Source organism: Coptis chinensis, chromosome 2, assembly GCF_015680905.1.
Source record: "Coptis chinensis isolate HL-2020 chromosome 2, ASM1568090v1, whole genome shotgun sequence".
NCBI lineage: Eukaryota > Viridiplantae > Streptophyta > Magnoliopsida > Ranunculales > Ranunculaceae > Coptis > Coptis chinensis.
The window spans coordinates 60,851,741-60,873,148 of record NC_141457.1 but is presented as its reverse complement, the minus strand read 5'-3'; positions in this window follow the sequence as shown (position 1 = coordinate 60,873,148).

The window sequence follows — 21,408 nt, the reverse complement described above, 5'->3', positions numbered from 1 at the left end:
AAATATCACTGTATGCATGTTCATATGTAGATGTTTTAATTATTGTATGCATATTAACTTAAGTTTCAAAGGAATTAATCATCGTTCCCCTCTAAGGAGATGTATACATATCTGAGAATAATTTAGGAAACAAGCTTTTGTTACTGAGTCGTTATAGTATAGATGAAGTTTGTGAGTATCTTCTCTGGAAAATTCTCACGAGGTTATAACTCGTCCACTAGGGAATTCCTAGTAGTTTAAGGCCTTGTTGCATATGGTCAATGCAACCGCACTCCGCGAAACGACAATTAGATAGGACTACACATTTTTTGCCACTAATCTGTTTTAATGTCTCTTCTTTGCTTGAGGGCAAGCAAAGTGCTATTTGGGGGTAGTGTGATAAGCGCCCAAAACTGTAATATTAGACCCTATAGAGACATAGCAATTTGGTTAATTATGTGTTTAATAATTAGAAAATAATCGCATTTTTGTGCTTTTGTAGGTTGGAGAAACTAACGTAAAAATGATGATAAAGCCAGTATTTAAGCACGGAATAGGGAGTATACATAAAGATTTCCGATCAGGCCCATGTGAAGCTCAACAAAGCCGAACTTAATCCCAAAGACTCAAACAGGACAAAAATCAAGTCAGAAACGGGATCACGTGTACAGAAGCATAAAACTTCCATAACTCATATCTCTTGAACCAGAACTCCAAATTCGGCAAGTGAGCTGCTCAGACGATCAGTGCGATGAACTCTACATAATGGCAGGAAGTTGTAAAAATACCAAAAGACCGGCCCACCAATAGACACAGCACGTGGACCCACTATACGGGCCCACAAGTTTGATGAGTCATCATGCAAGTCAAGAGAAAAAGAGCAAATAATTGGAACAAAGTGGACACCTTGCATGTAATTAATGGAGTTAGATAAGATTTGGTGCTAATAGTGTAAACCATGCAAGGTGTCACTTTGCTTTGGTTTGGTGGATAAGATGGAAATTAATAGGTTTTGGTATTTCACGTGGGAGAAGAGGAGAAAGCTCTCTTATGTATAAGGGGGGCTGATTTGGGAGCATTAACTCCCTTTTTAGATTCCTTTTTCATTCATTGTCTTGTAGTTTAGTTTTTAGTTTTTGTTTTTATGTAATAAAGCTTGTAATAGTGTTAATGGGGAACATCTTTAGTTTTTGAAATAAACTTCATCATTTCCTTAGGTAATTCATGTGTTTAGTCTTCTTTTCTTCTTTCTCTCTCACATTAACATATCAATCTTGTAGTATTTCAAATAATCCAAGGATCATGAGGTAAAACCCTCTAAGGTGGAGGGTTAATGATGCTCGTGAGGATTCGTATATATTTCTTAGAAGTAGGATTCACTGCTTTGGACTAAGGACACATTTAGCACACTACCCAAAAATGGTAGTGTCCGGCCAAACTTGCCTCGTGTGAGCCAACCTTTTTATGCATGGGCTAGTCGTGCACGCTGATTATATTTGACCTCTTAATTCTCTATTTGACAGGTGTATGTTGTATGAGTCCAGGAGTTGAGATGGTATTTGAGAGATGAAATATTAGTTCAAATCCTTATGCTAGGGAAATGGGCTTAGAGATTAGTTCATCTCGCTAGGGATCGACGTTCTATCCGTTTAGGGTTTGATAATGAACCCAAAATGGCTTAGAGATAGTAGGAATCTGATTTTAAGGGATTATAAGGAGTCCTTACAGGAGTAGCATAATCCTCTACCCTTTCTTTCTCTTTAAATATCTTGTTAAAAATCTTTGTTTTTCTGTTTTTTTTGTGTCTCGCATTTTTAGTGTTCGTTAAGATCTAAAAACTAAGCAAACCTTAACTAGCAAATCAATATAATACTTACTCACTAGTTTCCTAAGGAGTAGAATAAAGTTATAATGTGTCCTAGACTTTAGGTTGGAACGAATTCCTACTCGAGCTAAACGAACGAAGACACGTGAGTAAGGACTTGAGTTTACACCGAACGGAGTAGAGAAATCAAATCTTTATACCGCAAAGTGTAAATATCAGTGACAAAAGAGATGAATAACATAGAAAAGTAGTGAGAAAAGTGATGGTGATTGAGTGAATGATGAGACTGTACCTTTCAATTGCCTACGTACCCAAATTATCGATGGGATCAAGTCTCAAGAATGTAGTTCTTTATGAAAAAGTAGTTTGGTATTTATATGTGTAGAGTAGAGATTTATTGTAGCTCAAGTAATTATAATTGATCATGACTCTTAATTGATGATTATCTCTTTGATACGAAATGAATCTGGACATAAATTAATGTACGTTAGTGGCAAGCCATGTGACTAAGGTTCAACCTTAAACACATGAGTTAATGGGCTTATACATCAATCCATGGTCTTGCAAATTGGGCTTTAACCCTGTTGATTAAACGAATAAAGTGGAGACTCCTACCAATGGACGTTTGCCCCGTAGGTGGGGTCGAAACATACGCCACCCAGGGTTATACGTGTTAGAAAAAAGATTATTGCCTGGCTTTTGGTATGAATTAAAAGCATTGACTTATGTAGTTACGCTAAGGTAATTATCTATAACGTGATCTAGACTATCACACAAAAGACACCCAGGGGCATCGACATTGTTAATTGGAGCTAGAGAGTTTGCCTCTTTTTCTAGCTCGAGAGCTTCAACGCTTCTAATTAAAGCGGTCATCCTAGCGTTCGTGTCAAATTCCTTGTCAACGCGGAACAACCCATTCTGTGTAACTAGCCACCTTCTTAGGCTCACAATTAGTTTCCCATTGCTGGACCTTCTTAGAGACTTCTTCTAAAAAGTCCATGCTTCATCTACAGTCTTATCACAGAAATCTCCAGTACTCATGGTCTCAATCATAGCCTTAGAATTAAAATCAAGACCCTCATAGAGAATCTGCACAAGCCTACCCTTCTTTAGGCCATAGTTAGGACACTGCAAGAGCATGTCCTTAAACCTCTCCATACACTTCCATAATGACTCTCCATCAGTTTGGCAAAAAGATGACAAGTCTTTTCTAGAAGTAGTCACCTTATCATTAGGAAAAAAGTTCTTTAAAAACACAATGCATAACTTTTCCCATCCCATTATGGAATTCGATGGGAGAGTGGGAAACCAACTCTTGGCATTTTCTTTAAGAGAAAATGGGAATAATTTTAATTTTATAGCTTCATCACTAAATTGTTGAACTTAATAGTCCTACAGATATCCTCAAATTCCCTTACATGAAGATAGGGATCTTCCTCCTCCGTTCCTCTAAACTTAAGAAGGAGCCCCAGCAGATTAGGCTTCAACTTAAAGTGATTAGCATTGGTTGCAGGGGGAACGATGCATGATGGGCGGGTTGTCCTAGTAGGATATATGTATTCCTTAATAGATCTAGGTACTTGGGCAACCATGTCATTGTTATTACCCTCCATGTCAGAAAAAATATGTGTATTGCCAACGAAACTTATGGGTACCTCTAACTCGGGATTTCTACTTCTCCTATGGAGAGTGCGTTCAATCTCTAGATCAAACGGTGCAAAAGCTGTATTATCAGACCAAGTTTCTGCCATAAACTATTTCTAAAACGTAGGACTCTTATTTAACTATCACGGCTCAAAAGACAAACAAATTTAAACTACGAGTATGAAATGTACCTCCTTTAGTTTCAATGCGTCCGCCAGCACTGGAACACTTGTACAAGCACGATTTTGGGTTCCTCAAAACAATTGGAAGTAGCCTATAAAAAAAAATCAGATGCCTCAATATAGAAGTCAATGCGCGTGCGCACTCCGAAAACTCAGGAACAGGGCGCATGCGCGCTCTATGCTTAATTCGTAGAAAACAAAAGAAAGCGCGGGCGCACTATCTGCAAGGTAAACTAAGGCGCAGATGCGCTCTAAGTTTCTCACAGGTGGTTCTCAAAATTTTCAAGAAACTTATCACAGAGGTAAAGAACTTGTTCCTATGGTCTTATGTAGGAAATACGAAATAGAAACTTAAATTATCACTATGACTAATTTTAACTACGAAAAATCACGAAATATGAAAAACAATAATTTAACGTTCAATTATGACACTACAATCCCCGGCCGCGGCGCCAAAAACTTGATAGAAATTTAACCAACCTAAATAAACAGGTTAATTAACATATTTTACTATTACTACTTGCAAGTGTACAAGGTCTATTGTAGTAGGTGTGCGAGAACAAGGTCAAACCCACAGGGATTGTGATCTAGGAATAACTGAATTCTAAAATACTACTTAACCTAATCAGAATATTATGGTTGTTGATTGAAAGAGTGGTTAACTATTTCTATTTTAATTATACTATGAAAATTATGGAACTTGTATTAACTATGAATGGTGGAAACACTAAGGTATTTGATTCCACCCTAGACTCTTGTAGGTTATCTTAATTCACTGTTTTAAAATTCTCATGTAAGTACGAGTAGCATAAGGGAAAGGAAACCCTAGCTTCCTCGAATATGTGTTCGTTTAAGCCCTGATATGCATATATACATGAAGTCAAATTGAATTTTAGCATGCAAACATATGAATCCATAGCAAGAGTTGTCTTCTTACGGCACAACTTCTCACAGATTCAATATATAATTAAAAGCCATGCTATAATGCTAATTGAGTAGTAATCCTATAATTAACTAGTCAAGATATGAAATTTAATCATTCAAGATATAATCAATACAAGTAAACCACTGACATCAGTGTGAAAACAATATATTAATCATTGAAAATTGTTTGAGAATAGTAATAGTAGCATAAAGATATCCTACACAAATCTAGGGCTTCACCAAAGCCCTAGCTTTAAGTTTAGTTACTCATAAATATGGTGGAAGAAACAAAGGAATAAGGAAGAGAAATCATCGACAAAACCGTGGGGTAGGCATTGGTTTCTTCTCCAGAAACTCCACTTCTTCTTTTTCCAGCAAGCTATCGAACTGTTTGTGCTTTTGTGTGTTGGGCGCTAGCTCTCTAGAGCTATCTACTTCCTTTCTTTATATAGAGATCCCTTAGGGCATACAAGCCTTGGAACCCCTTTAGAAAGCTTCCTTTTCATGTTTTAATCACTTTTGGAACTATCCAAATCCAGTTCAAGCGGTGGAAGCAAGCTGTGAAGGGTGCTGTGAAAACACTGGAATTCTGCATTTTTAGAAGGGGGTGCGGGCGCGCTCTAACATAAGCTTCTTATAGCGCGGGGGCTCTATTACCTCTTGATAACAGTAGCTTAACCTTTTGCATTAGCTTTATAATGTCATACACATGTTATTTCATATCTCGTTTTGTGTAGTCTCCCTGTAATCACGACGTGAGAATCTTACAACTCCATAAAGTCCTCGGTCTCAGCCCGTTTCTTCGTATTCGCATTGATTTATGTAAAACCAAGGAAATAGACTAATCAAAAGAACTTATATTAATTAACTAGACAATATAACATAAATATGGGCATACCCGTGTAGCATTTATGTGCTTATCAACAGCTAAATTAAAACAAAAAATAACGAATTACGTAAAGTAAGACTCTAAAACTCAATTATACCACTGCAATCCCCGGCAGCGGCACCAAAAACTTGATAGAGATTTAACCGGACTAAATAAATAGGCTAATTAACCTAATCTGCTAATCTATATATTGGTTTGATTGAATTTCAGCAAACGAGAATATAAACCCCTAGCAAAAATCGTCTTCTTACAGCACGACTTCTCACAAGTTTACATAAATGATTAAATCAATGCTTTGATAATAATGGAATATTAATCCAACTATTAACTAGTCAAGTCATGACATAACATGCAAGATATAATTAATGAACGTATATGACTAATATCAGAGAAATCAATAAGTTATTCATTAAGTTGGAGAACAATTAACCAATTTAACAGTATATACCTACGCAAGTCTAGGGCTTCATCTAAGCCCTAGCTTGGAACTTAGCTAGATATGATATATATAACAGTAAAAGTAAAAGGAATAATAAATAGGGGAAGAAAGCCAGCCATGCAAAACCGTAGCCTGCTAATGTGGTAGCTTCTTCTCTTCAGGTTTTGTCTTATTCTTCCTCTCTCTATGTCTGCTCTAATGTTTCGACTCTCAATAGATATAACCAGTTCAAGCTTGTGGTCTCTCTCCAGTCTCTCTCTTCTCTTCTTCTCTCAAGCTCTCTCTCTCTCTATTCTTCTCTCTTTTATCGCTTTCTTTCCTGTTCTGCATTTTGGAGAGGCTATTCTCTTTACTGTTTTCCTTTGTTTATATAAAGTCTCCCAAAACCGAAATTAGAAGAAGTCCATTTGGTTTAGGAAACTCTCCCAAAAAGATGCAATTGAAAATTGAAATATTCTCCCGCAGTGTCATGAAATTCAAATATAATTTAGAAAGTAAGCTATGATTAGGTGCTACATGTTGTATCAAGGTGGATGGAAAATAGTGTGGCCTTTAGTAAGGCATGTGCTGGATTGACATAACAAAGACTTCATACTGGTCACGTGGGTACTTAAGGTCCCTCACCTTCTATTTTTTTTTTTTTTTTCTCAATTTAAATGCTTAAGGGCCCAACCAAAGGTCCAACCAATAATTCAAGCTAGAGAATCATGTGATCAGGTCATGTGCTCACGCCACTAAACCCATATAAACTTCAAAGGCCATTTAGATGCCACCAGTGCATTTCTTCTTCTACAGCTGCAACACTTTGGTTTCAATGAACAATTTACGCTTTTGCCACACTTTCATATATTATTTCGATTTCCTGCAAAATCACAAAAAATGCACTAATTTAATCAAACAAATAAAATAAACGGACTAACTAATATAAAATTAGGCGTAAATAATGTAACATTTACGTGCTTATCAACCGCGTAATTGGTGATGAGGGCCTAATTGTTCCAATCACAGGCACTAACAATGACACTCAAAGGGAGCGACTGAATGGTGAAAACACCACACTCACCACTCCAGGGTCAGTTCAGACAAGCCAAGCAGTCCAGACTGTGGAGCAACAAAGGCTAAACCTCAAAAGAGAGGTACGGTTGTTAAGGCCATTATACCAGTCTGACACAGGGAAAGAGCCGTACATCGACCTTGATGGTGACGACCTTCCATAAAAAGATAGGGTTAGGAACACTAGGCGAAGGGATCCAGCCCACAGAGAACCATTCGAATCAGAATACAGCAGTTCAAACAGATACTCCGACACCGTAGGTGAATCAAAATCTGCATCTAACCAAGATCGAGATATTGATCCCCAACACAAGAAGAGAACTAAGAACAAATGAGGCTTAGAAAAAACAAGCGCATGGGAGACTGAGAAGAACGACATGATTCATAAGATGAACAGAATGACTGGAAAGGGGGGAAAGATGCAAAATTCCCTCATTTAGTCAGCTATAATGGTTTTCTCATCAAAGATATCGAAGAAGCCCTATCCCCGCAGCGGCAAGTCAGATCCAGTCGATCATGTGTTCAGGTACAGAGCCACTATGAGGTAGTACGAACGATGATATGACCACGTGATGTGCTTGGAGTTCAAGGCTTCGTTGTCCAGATCTGCCCTTCAGTGGTATCACAGACTATCAAAAAGGCAGATCAGGTCATCAGAAAAGTTGTACAAAACATTCATTGATAGGTACTCGTGCAACAAGAATCAGCCGAAGAGAATCGATGCACTCTTCAACATCAGGAAAAAAGATGGCGAAACTTTGAGGTCTTACATGCAACGTTTCATGGAAACCTCGATCCAAATGGAGTCTTGCGACGAGTACACTGCTATCATTGCCTTCAAGCAAGGGTTGGAGGAAAACAATGCTTTGTTTGGATCTCTCTCTAGAAAACCACCCCCTGACTTGGATGAACTTCTTGACAGGGTCGAGACCCACACAGGATGGGAAGAAGATGTTAAAAATAGATGACGTGAAACCAAAAAAGCCAATTGTATGGTATCTTAAACTCCACATAAAGGCCATGGTAATTCCTCATCTCCAAAGCATAAGAGGGACTACAATTGTGGTCGCCAGAGGTCAGACTCACCTTCAAAAGGGCAGATGCCAAAGGGGTAGTACCAAAACCTGGCAAGCAACAAAGATGGAAAATCACAAAAGAAACCAAGAGTGGAAGGAGTTGAAGAAACTCTCCCTTCGATTGACAGAAATTTTGGTTCAATGAACAAAATGCCAAATGAGATCCTGGACTCGATCAAGAATTAAAGTTATCTCTAATGGCCAGCTCCGCTCAACTAGGAACGAGGGACCAGTGGACTTATTGTAAGTTCTATAAGAGTAAGGGCCACAACACTAGAGAAGGGTTATCTAAAGTAGTTCGTAGTGAACGAGTAAGCGAACGTAGTGCAACCAGAAGAGGTCAGTGCAACTAATCAGGACCCACACAAAATTGGACCACTTAATGGCCGCATTCAAATCAACATGATAACAAGTAAAACAAGCAAGCAGAGTGTGGTCAAATCATGGACAAAGGCATAAGGTATTAAGATATGCATAGCTAAGCAGATGGGGATTGTGAATGATGAAGCACCTGAGAACTGTCTTCAGGTCAATACCTTATCTCACAAAGATCCACCTATCCTTTTCATGGAAGCTGACTATGCCGGCATCCATAGACCACATGAGGATGCATTGGTCCTTACACTTCCATTTGGGGACTATGACCTGCATCGCATATTGGTGGACCCAGGAAGCTCAGCGGATGTTCTATATTATGACGCTTTCAAGAAAATAAAGATCCCTGATTTAGAGATCCCACTCAAACCTCTATTGATTCAACGACGACAAGGCTCTAGCAATAGGAGAAGTCTAACTTCCCGTAGCAACAAGTCCAATAACCCTAATAATAAACTTTGTCATGGTTAAAGCTAACATTCCTTACTATATGATTCTAGCAATTACATTTCTCTTTAATGGGAGATTAGCTAATAGTCATTGGATCTATTAAAACATAATCATAAATATAAATATACATAACTAAAACAATAATAAAAAGGGTTAGTTAGACTTACCCCCCACCCCCATTTTCAAAAATATTAGTGATACCCCCCATTTGTATGATCCAACGGTCATGTTTCTTCATCTAAAAAAAAACTTCATCTCATTGACGTTGGATCTTGCAACTAGGCGGGCGGGGCGGATAAGTCTAACTAACCCTAATAAAAATGATAACTTTATTGAAATAATTGAGTTTGCCGGATGGAAAGCCTCCAAGAACAGGTGCAGAATCTGATCAACCAGATTAGTACGATGAACAATAGCATCACCCTGCTCCGGCAGGAAAATGTTGCACTGAAAAATCAGGTCCCAACTCAGAACCCGAACGGAATCACCGCCAAGGACGGCATGAACGAAGTGAATCAACAGATCAATTACCTCTCCCAGCAAATCAAACAAAGCACTATGAAGAAGGACGCCACTCAGGTCGTCCAGAAGATGCTAAAAACATATCAGGCGTCCCCCCTTCACAACTGAGGTACTCAATAAACCCTCCCCATAGGATTTCATTCAGCCAAGGTTTGCAATGTATGATGACAGCAAGTGCCCGGGTCAGCATGTAGCTTGCTACATTTAGAACCTCGCACTCTATAGTGCACAAGAGTTCGACCACTTACAATGTAGCTTGTTCCCTGCAAGCTTAACGGACGGAGCTCTCAATTGGTTATACTCACTGGAGCCGAACTAGATAGACAACTTTGAGAAGCTAACTGATTAGTTCGCTAGCCAGTACGTCCATAACAAACATAAAAAAGTAGACCTTGATTCACTCTTCCAGTTGTCCCAGAAGAGTGACGAGCCAATCCGCTCCTTCTTAGGGCGATTCAAGACAGAGCTACTATCCATGGAGAGCGGCCTCAAGGAGTCGTTCACCACCTTGGCCTTCACTAACGCGCTACGAAAAAACACTGGGCTATCCAGGTTGCTAATGAAATAGCGTCCTTAGACATAGGTTGAGCTGTACACCCGGGTGGACAAATATATTAAGTTGCAGGAAGGCCTGGAATGCGAAGGCCTGAAAGAAGAAGTGGAGGTCGCAGTGATCTCAGATTCCGCCTCATCTTCTAAGAAGCGACCAGACAGCAAGGTCAGAAGCCCATCAACATAACTCACACCAGAAGAGAGTTCCCTGTGCTCACCAGATCTCCAAGTTACATACTGGAAAAAATTAAAAAAATGTCATATTACCGACCTGAGGTAAAACAGCTAGAGGACACCCTAGGGAAGTCGTACTACACTTTCCATAAATCAAAGTGTCATGAGACCAACGAGTACCGAGGGCTAAAGCACTATCTCCAAGACCTCGTTGAAGTAGGGTGTATCAAACATTATACTGATATTGTCGATGGAAACTCCGCCACAAGCTGATGGGCTCGCAGAGAACAGAGCCGAACTCCACCTTGCAACAACAACAGAGCTCACTCTCAAGCTAGAGGCCGCTCCAGAGAGCGATCTCGTCATGAGCGTCGCCAACACTCCTCCGATAGTGACAATAATAGAACCATCAACATGATCACCTTCCAGGATAATTTTGTCATGTCCTCTAGGGAGAAAAGGAGTCGAGCAGGCGCTCTCTAGGAAGTCTACATGTTCTCCTTGCAACCGGCCCCCATCCCAAGCACAGCTGGCCGTAGCTTAGGAGACATAACCTTCACTGAGGCCGACCTCAATAAAGTTTGCCTACCACACAACAACACCCTGGTTGTCCACGTCAAAATCAGTAAATGGACAATCAAGCGCGTCCTGATCGACCTAGGCAGTTCGTGTGACATCCTATTCTACTAGACCCTCAAGGAGATGAACTTGCCTAAGTCCATCATGATAGATCCAATAGCCCCCCTCTATGGCTTCAACGGATATCGAGCTGACCCAATTGGAGATATTATTCTACCTGTCTCAGTTGGGTCGCTTGAAGACAAAGTCAGCATCAACACGCGCTTCAGCATTCTGGATGTCAACTCGTCCTACACTACAATCCTACAACGACGTTGGATCCACAAGATGCAAGCAGTGCCATCAACACTCCATCAAGTGTTGCGCTTCCATGGCCCCAAAGGCATGATGGAGCTCCATAGCAACTTGATCGATGCTCACAACTGTAACCAGATCCTCTTAGTCAACAAGCCTGTGGGAGGCTCAGTCAAAACCAAAGGAGAGGTAGCCAAAGCCAAAATGGCAGAGGACTTCATCGCTAAAATCAAAACCCTTCCTAAGGCTCCCTACACCACCCTGCCAAAGGCCAACACTAGGGGCTCGGTCGAGGAGGCAGCATAAGAGACCAAGACCCCGAAGGTCGCTCAGTCCAGCAATGCGCCAACTCAGATCGAGCTCAAGGAGAAAGTCAACCTAGGAACTGAAGAAGACCCCAAGTATGTTTAAGTAGGAGCTAATCTTGATCCTACTCTCAAGGCACAATTTGTAAGCTTTTTATCATTAAATAAAGATGTTTTTTCTTGGTTGTACATCGATGTCCCTAAAATTGATCCTAGTGTTGCATGTCATAAATTAAATGTCGAGCCACATGCCAAACCAGTTCACCAACAACCTAGTAAACTATCCCTAAGATTTCAAAAAGCAATAAATGACGAGATCGACAATCTAAAAAAAGTTGGCTTCATTAAGAAGGTCGAGTACCCAGAGTGGATTGCTAACATTGTGGTAGTCCTAAAAAAGAACGGCACAGTTCGCCTTTGCATAGACTTCACCAATCTTAATCAAAAGACCCCTAAGGATAGTTTCCCCTTACCAAGAATCAACCGACTTGTCGACCAAACCTGCGGCCATGAGCTCTTGTTATTCATGTGCGCCTACAGTGGCTACAACTAAATTCCGTTGGCAGAAGAAGATCAAGAGAAAATCTCATTTGTAACATAATAAGGAATCGACTGTTACAACGTCCTCCCATTCGGCCTAAAGAATGCTAGAGCGACCTACCAATGACTCATCATAGAAATGTTTCAAGACATGTTAGGTGACACCATGGAAGTCTATATAGACGACATGGTCGTTAAAAGCAAGAAAGTTATATACTACTTAGATCACCTCGAACAAGCGTTCTCCAGACTACGGCGAACTCAGATGAAACTGAACCCCGAGAAATGCCTCTTTGGAGCGTCCTCTGGGAAATTTATGGGGTATCAGGTCTCATAATGAGGGATCGAAGCTAACCCATATCAGATATGAGTGTTCTTAGACATGCCCGACCCAAAGACAAAGAAGTAGATACAAAAGCTATCAAGAATGGTGGCAGCTCTAAACTGATTCATATCGAGAGCATCAGATAAATGTTGAACTTTCTTTCAAATCCTAAAGAAGGGCAAGCAGTTCTCATGGAATGAACAATGCCACCAAGCGTTCTCAACTCTCAAAGACTACCTGTCAACACCACCCGTCCTGGCAAAACCAATAGACGGTGAAACACTGGGGCTATATCTAGCCTTATCTGACTTCGCTATCAATTCGGTTCTCTTTAAAGAGGATAAGGTCCCAGAAAAGCCAATTTACTTCACAAGAAAAACATTGTTGCCAGATGAAAAAAATTACTCTCACCTCGAAAAGGCCATTCTGGCATTGCTATACTCAGCAAGAAAGTTCAGGCCATACTTCCAAGCGTACCCAATCAAAGTGCTCACCGAACTCCCACTAAAGAAGCTCCTCTTCAAAGCAAACAAGACAACTCGCATGGCAATATGGTCAAAGGAACTTGGGGAACATCATATTGATTTCGCCCTGAGAACTTCTCAAAAAGGCCAGGTCGTTGCCAATTTCCTAGCAAACTTCCCCATTCACAACCTAAACTGGGACCTAGAGATCGACATCGCATCCATTAAACCACAGGATGCGTTTGTCTGGTCACTTGTCGTGGACGGAGCCAACAACCTAGGTGGAAGTGGAATCGGAGTAGTCCTAGTGTCACCAGATGGCACTATGGTCGAGAAGGCAGTTCACATAGATTTCACGACCTCTAATAATGAGGCCGAGTACGAAGCTCTAATCTTTGGGCTTCGAATGGCGTTACAAATCAAAGTCTAGGAAATTAGGGTGTTCAGCGACTCACAACTGGTAGTTTGCCAAATCGCTAAGGAGTGCACCACCAACAAAGAACTGTGACCCTAGGCATTGCTCATCAAAGTAATTGACCCACCTGCTTATCAAAGTGACAACATCCTAGAAATCAACAACCTATGCCCATTCTCTGACGCGGAGATGAGTCAAACATGGATGCAACCTATCATAGATTGCATCCATTTAGGGAAAACACCGGCAGATCGAACCAAAGCCAAACATGTTCAATACCAATCAGGTCGCTACTGCCTAGTAAACGACAAATATTTTAGAAAATCTGCTGGAGGACCCTATCTGAGATGCATAAGCCTAGAACAGGGTCAGATGATTTTCACAAAAATCCATGAGGGAGAATGTGGAAATATCGCAGGAGGTCGCTCTTTGGCACACAAAGCGATCTCCCAAGGATACTTCTGGCCAAGAATGCAGATCGATGCCAAAAAGTATGTACTGAAATGCTTCAAGTGCCAAACATTTGGCCACAACATTATTCAGCCAGCTCGCGAACTGATAAACATTTCCATCCCTTGGCCATTTCATATGTGGGGCATGGATATCATGGGCCCATTCATTCCATAGAAAAGCACAAGCTTTCGGTTCGTCCTAGTAGCAACTAATTACTTCACCAAATGGGTGGAAGCGATCCCCTTGGCTCATGTCAAAGGGTCCAATGTCAAGAACTTCATCTGGACCAACATAATCACCAGGGTCGATCTATCCCACACACTGGTTATGCACAATGGCTCTCAATTCAAAAGTAAGGCAGTCAAAGAGTTTTTTGGCAAAATGGAAATCGTGCATGCGTTCTCCACTCCCAAGTATGCTCAAAGCAATGGTCAAGTAGAAGCAAGTAACAAGGCAATTTTGGGGAACTTGAAGAAAAAAATTGAAAAGAACAAAAGCCAATGGCCAATGCAACTGGAGAATATTCTATGAGCTTATAGGACAACATCTCGCTCTAGTATAGGCGAGTCACTGTTCTCACTATGTTACGACACAAAGGTCGTTATTCCTTCCGAGCTAACAATTATAACAACTCAATCAGAGATCATTGAATCTAGACAGAGCGACTTTATTCTCGCTCGAGAAATCGACCTGCTAGAAGAACGCCGCGACCTAGCAACTATTCGAGTGGCAACTTACCACCAGACTCTGAGGAAGTTTTACAACAAATGAGTAAATCCTCAAAGTTTTCAACCTGGCGACCTAGTCCTAAAAAAGACCAATGATGAATCGAACTTGGCACCAACATGGGAAGGCCTTTACATAGTGGAGTGAGTCGTTACCAATGGAGCATATTAGATCAAAACTCAGGACGGTCAAGCATTACCATGTCCTTAGAATACTTACTTGTTAAAGAAATTTTATCAATAAATGATTTCACTTACATGAGTTCTTACTCTTATCACTATGCATACATTCCTTGTTTGTATCAACTCCCAATAGTTTCTCAAAATTCACAGGCAGATGTGCAACACGCTCTCTATAGTAAAACGCTCACTCAAGCTCAATGGCTACATTATCTCAAACACTTCTCACTAATTGAGGACCTACACTTCTAAGATCAATTTAGTGCAGAACGCTCTCTAAGATCAGAACTCTCACTTGAGCTCAATGGCTACATAGCTCAACTACTTCTCACTAGTTGGGGACCTATACTTCTAAGGCCAACTCAGTGTAGAACGCTTACTCGAGCAACTGGCTTACTCAAGCTAGCACGCTCACTAGAGCAACAGACTAACTCGGGTCACAACGCTCTCTTGAGCAACATGTTCAATCAAGCTCTAAAGCTACATAGCGCCATACTACTCACTAGTTGGAGACCTAAAACTTCTAGGGTCAACTAAGTGCATAACGCTCACTAGAGAAACATGCTTACTCAAGCCACAACACTCACTTGAGCAACTCGCCCTCTAGAGCAGAACGCTCACTTGAGCAGTAGCTCGCTAGAGTAGTTGTCTCTTTCTCAAGCTCTAAAGCTCCATGGCACCACCACCACATAGACTCACTTGGGATCCCTGGAGCATCTCGATCAGTACAACACCGAAGCTCTCTAGAGCCACAATCTTTTTAGATTTTACAAGCATGCACCTCTAGATTCAACTCAAAGTTGGATATCCAAACAATAAACAGTGGCATTCAAAGCAGAAGAAAATGAAGGAAGCAAAATAAGCATACATTCTATTATAAATATGAATTGCCACATACATATGTTGAAACCAACTTGCATATACCAAAGTTAGCGAACTACCTGAACAAACTTAGGAAACCAGTTCAAATTACCAAAATGATGAATGATCAGTCCCCAAATGTGCGTTTTATTACCTTTATAATGCTTCAAATATGCCCTTCTTATGCTTAATGAACAGACAACTTAAAGCCAAATCGAGAATTCAATTGTATGGGCTAAAGTCAAAAGCCCACAAAGCTTAAAGGTGTTTCTAGAAGAAAGGGCAATTATGTAATTGGTGTCCTATATAAACCAAAGAGATGTAGAGAATTAGTTATCCAATGTTTTAGGGTCCAAACTATATGGTTTGTTAGGAGTAGAAACCCTAGAGTTAATCTTTGGTCATTAGGAGTAGATAATATGTTTTAATTTAATAGTGTAATTTGTTATTTACTTGTTTTCCATTTTTATGTTCTTCAAGCTTTAGTGATTAAACTAAGTTCTTATTATCTTCAATACTAGTTTTCATCTTCTCTTCAATACAAGTTTTCATTACTTATCTCATCTTTGATTCAATCCCAAAACACTAGTCATACTAATTTGACAAGTTCAAATGAGTATAATTTTGTGAGCAAAATATCCATCCAACCCATTTCATACATGTTTCTCTATTAAATCTATAAGTGTGTTTAAGATTCCAAACTATTCTAGATAAAGAACTAGTGTTTCCACCATTAAAACTTAAGAATAAGAGTAAGAAAGATTAGAAAGACTAAAAAGTGAGTTTTTCACCCATCAATTCATTCCCCCAACCAAAGGATTTAAGATGAACAACAAAACCCTCAACACCACTATACTAACATAATCAAATAGCGATGTCGTCATGGATCCAAATGGAAAGAGGAAGATGGAGAAAAAAATTCACTCATTGAACTCTTCTTCTCAATCTTACTTTCAAAATTTTTAAAGTTTTTTCCTTTATTTCGTTACTGATGTTTCTTTTTCGCATGTTTCCAGTATACTTTTGAGCAAATGGAGCCCGAGAATAGCACGAGACGAATTACCGAAAACTGTTTGAGAAAAACGAGCTCAAACAGAGAAAAAGAACCCGCGCCGCTCTTGTCACCCACGTGCCCACACACGATACGTGCCCGCACATGTCAGACAATCTCCCACACATCATTCACCCACGCCCGCATATGGCACACATCCACGCTCCGTTCATCAGTGTCGCGCCTCGAATTTTTCCAACAAAGATTCTATTGGCTCATAATCTTCGTGTGTAAGTCACCTGTAATTCCCCCTATTCTTTTTAATTCAACTGTGAGTAGATAAAAAGTAGATAGATTTTCAAAGTTTTGAGTTTTCAAAACCAAAAATTCAATTAAAATAAGAATTTAAAAATTAAAAATGATTATTAATTAAAATGAATTAGTAATCCATCAATAAAGTTAAACATAAAAATTAGTTTAGTAGCATGTTTAGGTTTTATTTTCTATTAATTGTTGTTTATGCATGATTAGATTAAGATAATATCATATAGTCAAAAAAAAAAAAAAAAAAAAAAAAAAAAAAAAAAAAAAGGATAAATACAAAATAGTTTAAATTTTGGAAGTTTAGTCTTTTGGTTTAAGTTTACTTACTAAGAGTTGGGGATTCAACCAACTTGGACTGGTTGGATGTGCGAGGTGAATAGTGTAATATTATACTCGCGCATCTTAACCCAACTTGGGGGTTGAAGTTCCAATCTTTGATGAACACTTTCCAAGTTTTTACATATTTTGTTTAATTAATCATTAGTAAATAGTTAATTAGCTAAACTTAGTTAAATTTTCGTGTTTACTGCTTTCATAGTTTTAAGCCCCATGAAGGCAAATTTGTTTTAGGCCCACGAAAGCAACCAATTGTATCTTATTGGCTTTGCCACATTTCGACCCGACTTGTGGGTCTTAGTTGGATTAAACTTGTAACTGTAAGGAAAAGCTCGAATGGTGGGTTCACACGCAAAACACCAAACACTTCGTCAACCCCACCACGTCGCCTTCACCCCAAAGGTCGTGTACGCACACCTTGGGCGGTAATTTCTAAACCTCCTCACTACAAAGTGTAAGAGGATACTTGTGTGTTACTAAGCATGCTTGGATGATTATATGATTTACATTTCAGTCTCATCTTTAAATTAACACTAAGGCTAAACCCGAGCCCTAAAAGAACAAAAAGTGGGATTAAGCCCCACTTTAGAACGGACTTTGCGTGAACTATTTGTTACATAGACCAAACTAAAAAGATAAAATCAATCAAGTAGAGCCAATCTAGTCATGTCCATCAGGACAAACATTTAGCACGAGCAGAGAGAGTAGAGAGTTACCAGATTCCAGTGGACCAACTACCTTACTCACTCCCCTCCCTCATATTCACCGTGAGTGAGATTTTTGGTGGCACACCATCAGGTGAAGTTGAAATCTTCCCTCTTGATGCGTGTAGAGCCAAAATCCTAGTTTCGCGCCCACTATTAAATTCAAATAGGGAATCTACAGACATTGCATGCAAACTTTTCAAAAACTTCAAAGTCACAAATGGATTTCTGCAGATTGTCCATCATTCTTGATTGAGCATACATGGCTTATCAATATGCATCACAACCGTCATGGAATTACAATGCAAACCCAGAACCTTGTTCTTGCTTTGGTAGTCTGTATCATTGGGCGTCTCGATGCACATCATATACCAAGTTCGAGCCTCCTATGGAATATTATTATAATTACGAACCTTAATTTTCAAATTTTAATAATACCCAATACACCCCATAATTTTCTAATCATGTAAACAATTCATGGAGTTCCATCACAGATAGTCAACCACCATTCATGTATCCATATGGTCAGTCAGAGTGTGGTTTCACCCAAAGCCCATTACCATTCACATCACCATCCATATCTAATTCTTATCCCACTCCACCATCTATCACAGCCCAACTTTACCAAGCAATGGTTGAGCAAACAATTCAAATGCAACAAATAGCAAAGACTTTATGTTCTCTCCAATCCATTTCAATCAATACCATGTCTAAGACTAATGTTCTTCCAACCAGTCCAAAAACCTACCAAAAATAGGAACAAGGTGTTGCTATAACAAAACCAATTGCTAAAGCCAATCTTGACATTCATGACCAATTAAAGCCATATCACCATCTACCTGACTATCGAGTGAATTTGATATTATATGATGATAACTATATGCATGAGAACACTTCAACAAAAGAAACTCTAGAACCTGTGTTGGAGAGTAACTCGACAAACTTGGATGATGACATTGAGAAAATTTATGAAGTTCTAGATAAAGAGGACAAAGAAAATGAAGTGTCTGGAGAAGAGGATATAAATTCTATAATGGAAAGTGAATCTAATTTTAGCTTGGCCATTAAAGACTTATTGATAGAACAAATTTGTGACATCCTTAATATTGTTGATATGAACCACAAATTTGTGAAAACGACAAAGCTAGATAAAGAATTCCCTGAGTCCTCGAGATCATATGAAGAACCACCACCCGACCATCATTCCCCCTAGTTAACATCTTTCAAAAGCAAACCTCCATTCATCAAAATCCACCAAATTCTGAGGACTACACCACTGAACCATTTCAAAAAAACCTCAATCTCGTACTTAAGCCAATTGCCTTTGAAATCTTTTATAATTTTCTAAACCTTCCCAATAAAGAGACTTTGCCAAACATACAAACTCCCAAGACTATCATTCCAGTTGAGAAGAGCCCCACATTGATTGAAGTGCCATAAAAAGAGGAAATAGAATCTAAGGTGGAATATGAGTTCTTGAGAGCATACGATGATCTTTTTATTCAAGTGGTTGAAAAACCCAGTTTGCCATATGTCGCATCATCTAAGCCTCATGAAGAACAACTACTACCACACTCACACTCTCTTAGACAATTCAATGATAGGTTATTGCATAAGTTCCATGATGGTTTACATAAGCTTTCTTTTATCATTCTGTATTTTATACTCCAAATGCATCATTTCATTATGTTTGGGGGTAAATGCTTCCATATGTTTTTCTATAAAGATCCCCAACTGTTTAGACTATTAGTATATAGTTAATATCATATCATCCATCTCATATGCATAGTATTGGGGAATCTGACTTAAAACAACCCCACATATAGTCTTGAATATCTGACTATAAAAGATTTATGTTATGTTTTCTCGATACATTCCATGGGAGTGCATCAATAAGGTAACCGGACCACACCACTTGGAGTGTGTGGTTGTAAGTGTCAGAGCCTTGAGTCTACGTATACTTGCATATTCCTTGTTAGCACTTCTACTCGTAGTTGGAGTAGTGTACCCCTATAGAACAAGTATACAATTTTCTTTTTCTTTATTTTACATTTCTTTTTAGATAACTTTTCTATTCCTGTCATTTACAATTCCTATCTTTATTTTCATTTCCCTATTTTCTGTTTTTACATAAGTATTTTTCTTTCAATCTCACCTTTGATGCTAAGTAGTCTTTCCTTTATACAGAAGAGATGTGAAACAAAGCAGAGGGTGATGGGGATTGAGTGGAGGTGTCTTACGGTTGCCTTTCATGGTTGTTTAGCATGTTTTGTCTTATATAGGCATGCCAAACCATGGGATGGTTGGCAACTGTAGCCCTTTATTTTTCAAAAACTTTGTCCTTTTGTGGGTAATTTCTGGTTGCTTCAAGTTTCGTCTTACAATCTAGTTGGAATGGCTTTAACAAGGGCTAACTAGAAAGTAGGAGAGGAGAGACTAGATTATCTAGAAATAGAGCTAGTCCTTTTCACTAGATTTGCCTACTTGCAAAACAAGAGGTGGAAGATCTAGGGAGGCCAAACTATAAGATGGTCCACAATGTGAGTCATCTAAATTCTAAAATATTTTCCTTCTATTGGGAGGATCACTCTCCTCATAGTGATTTTTATTAGTAGTTTTCTCTTTTTGGGTTATTGTTTTAACTAATTTAGGAACAAAAACCTAAAAAGACTAAAAAAAAAAAAAAAAAAAAAAAACCCCTTCTCTCACCCTTTCATAAAAGTTCTTGTTTTTCCTATGCTTATATTAGAGTTTCTCGATATATCAATAGTTATGTGATTTTCTAAAAACAAAACGGACAATGGATTCCACATATACCAACCCTTAGAAGTATACAATTTCCATTATTCTAAGGGCGGTTTGAAGATCAATTATGTGTTACTAAGGGTTTCCCATATCACCATGATATTCGTACGAGACATCTTAAGTCTTGTACTATAAATCCCCCAACACAAATAACTGAAGCCACAGTCTGACTGGATTGGGTTCAATAAAGAGCCCACACAAAAGTTGCCTACGATCACCTGTAATGGTTTGTTTTTCAAACTTAGCTTTAGAAATCACAGCTTTTGTACGAGTTATCTTTAAAATATCTCTACATAGTTTTTCAAAAACTTGAGGATATAAAAAAATTAAAATCTTATGCCCAAGAGTAACCAAAATGATACTGGATAAACGTATGATTTTATCTTCTTGTATAAACCCTCTATATGGTTAGAGATACATTCAGATTAAGAAAAACAATTCAAAAAAAAAAAACCACACACACACACACACATTTCATATAGATAGTTGTTTGCATACTTGCATTTCCCATCTTTGTATTTCTTAACTTCTAAGTATAATTCTGTGTGCATGTTAAGTATTTCATAGTAGAATAATTACGTAAATCCCTAGTACAATAAACCATGTATTTCTTGTTCTATATCCAGCAACTCACACTCCAAACTTGTTTGGGGATGGTATATTTCCATCACGAAGAACATAGTACAGGTTACTATCATTTTTGCTCATGTTCTTATGGTAATCTCCTTCGTTTTCTTCATACTTTGAGGACAAAGCATATTTCTATTTCGGGGTGGTATAGTAACATTCTGCAAAAACTAGACATTTATTAGCAATTCTTATATTAGATATAGTAAGTATATTTTTATATTTCTTTCTTTCTGTAAAAAAATATTTCAAAAAGACCAAAAATATTTTTCTGTTTAGTACTAAACGTTTTGTTTTCCTTTTTATATGATAAATAAATGGTTTAGAAGTCTCATTATAGCAATAGAGTAAAGATTCGTTCTTTGAACTCAGACTAGTATACATACAATAGTTTAT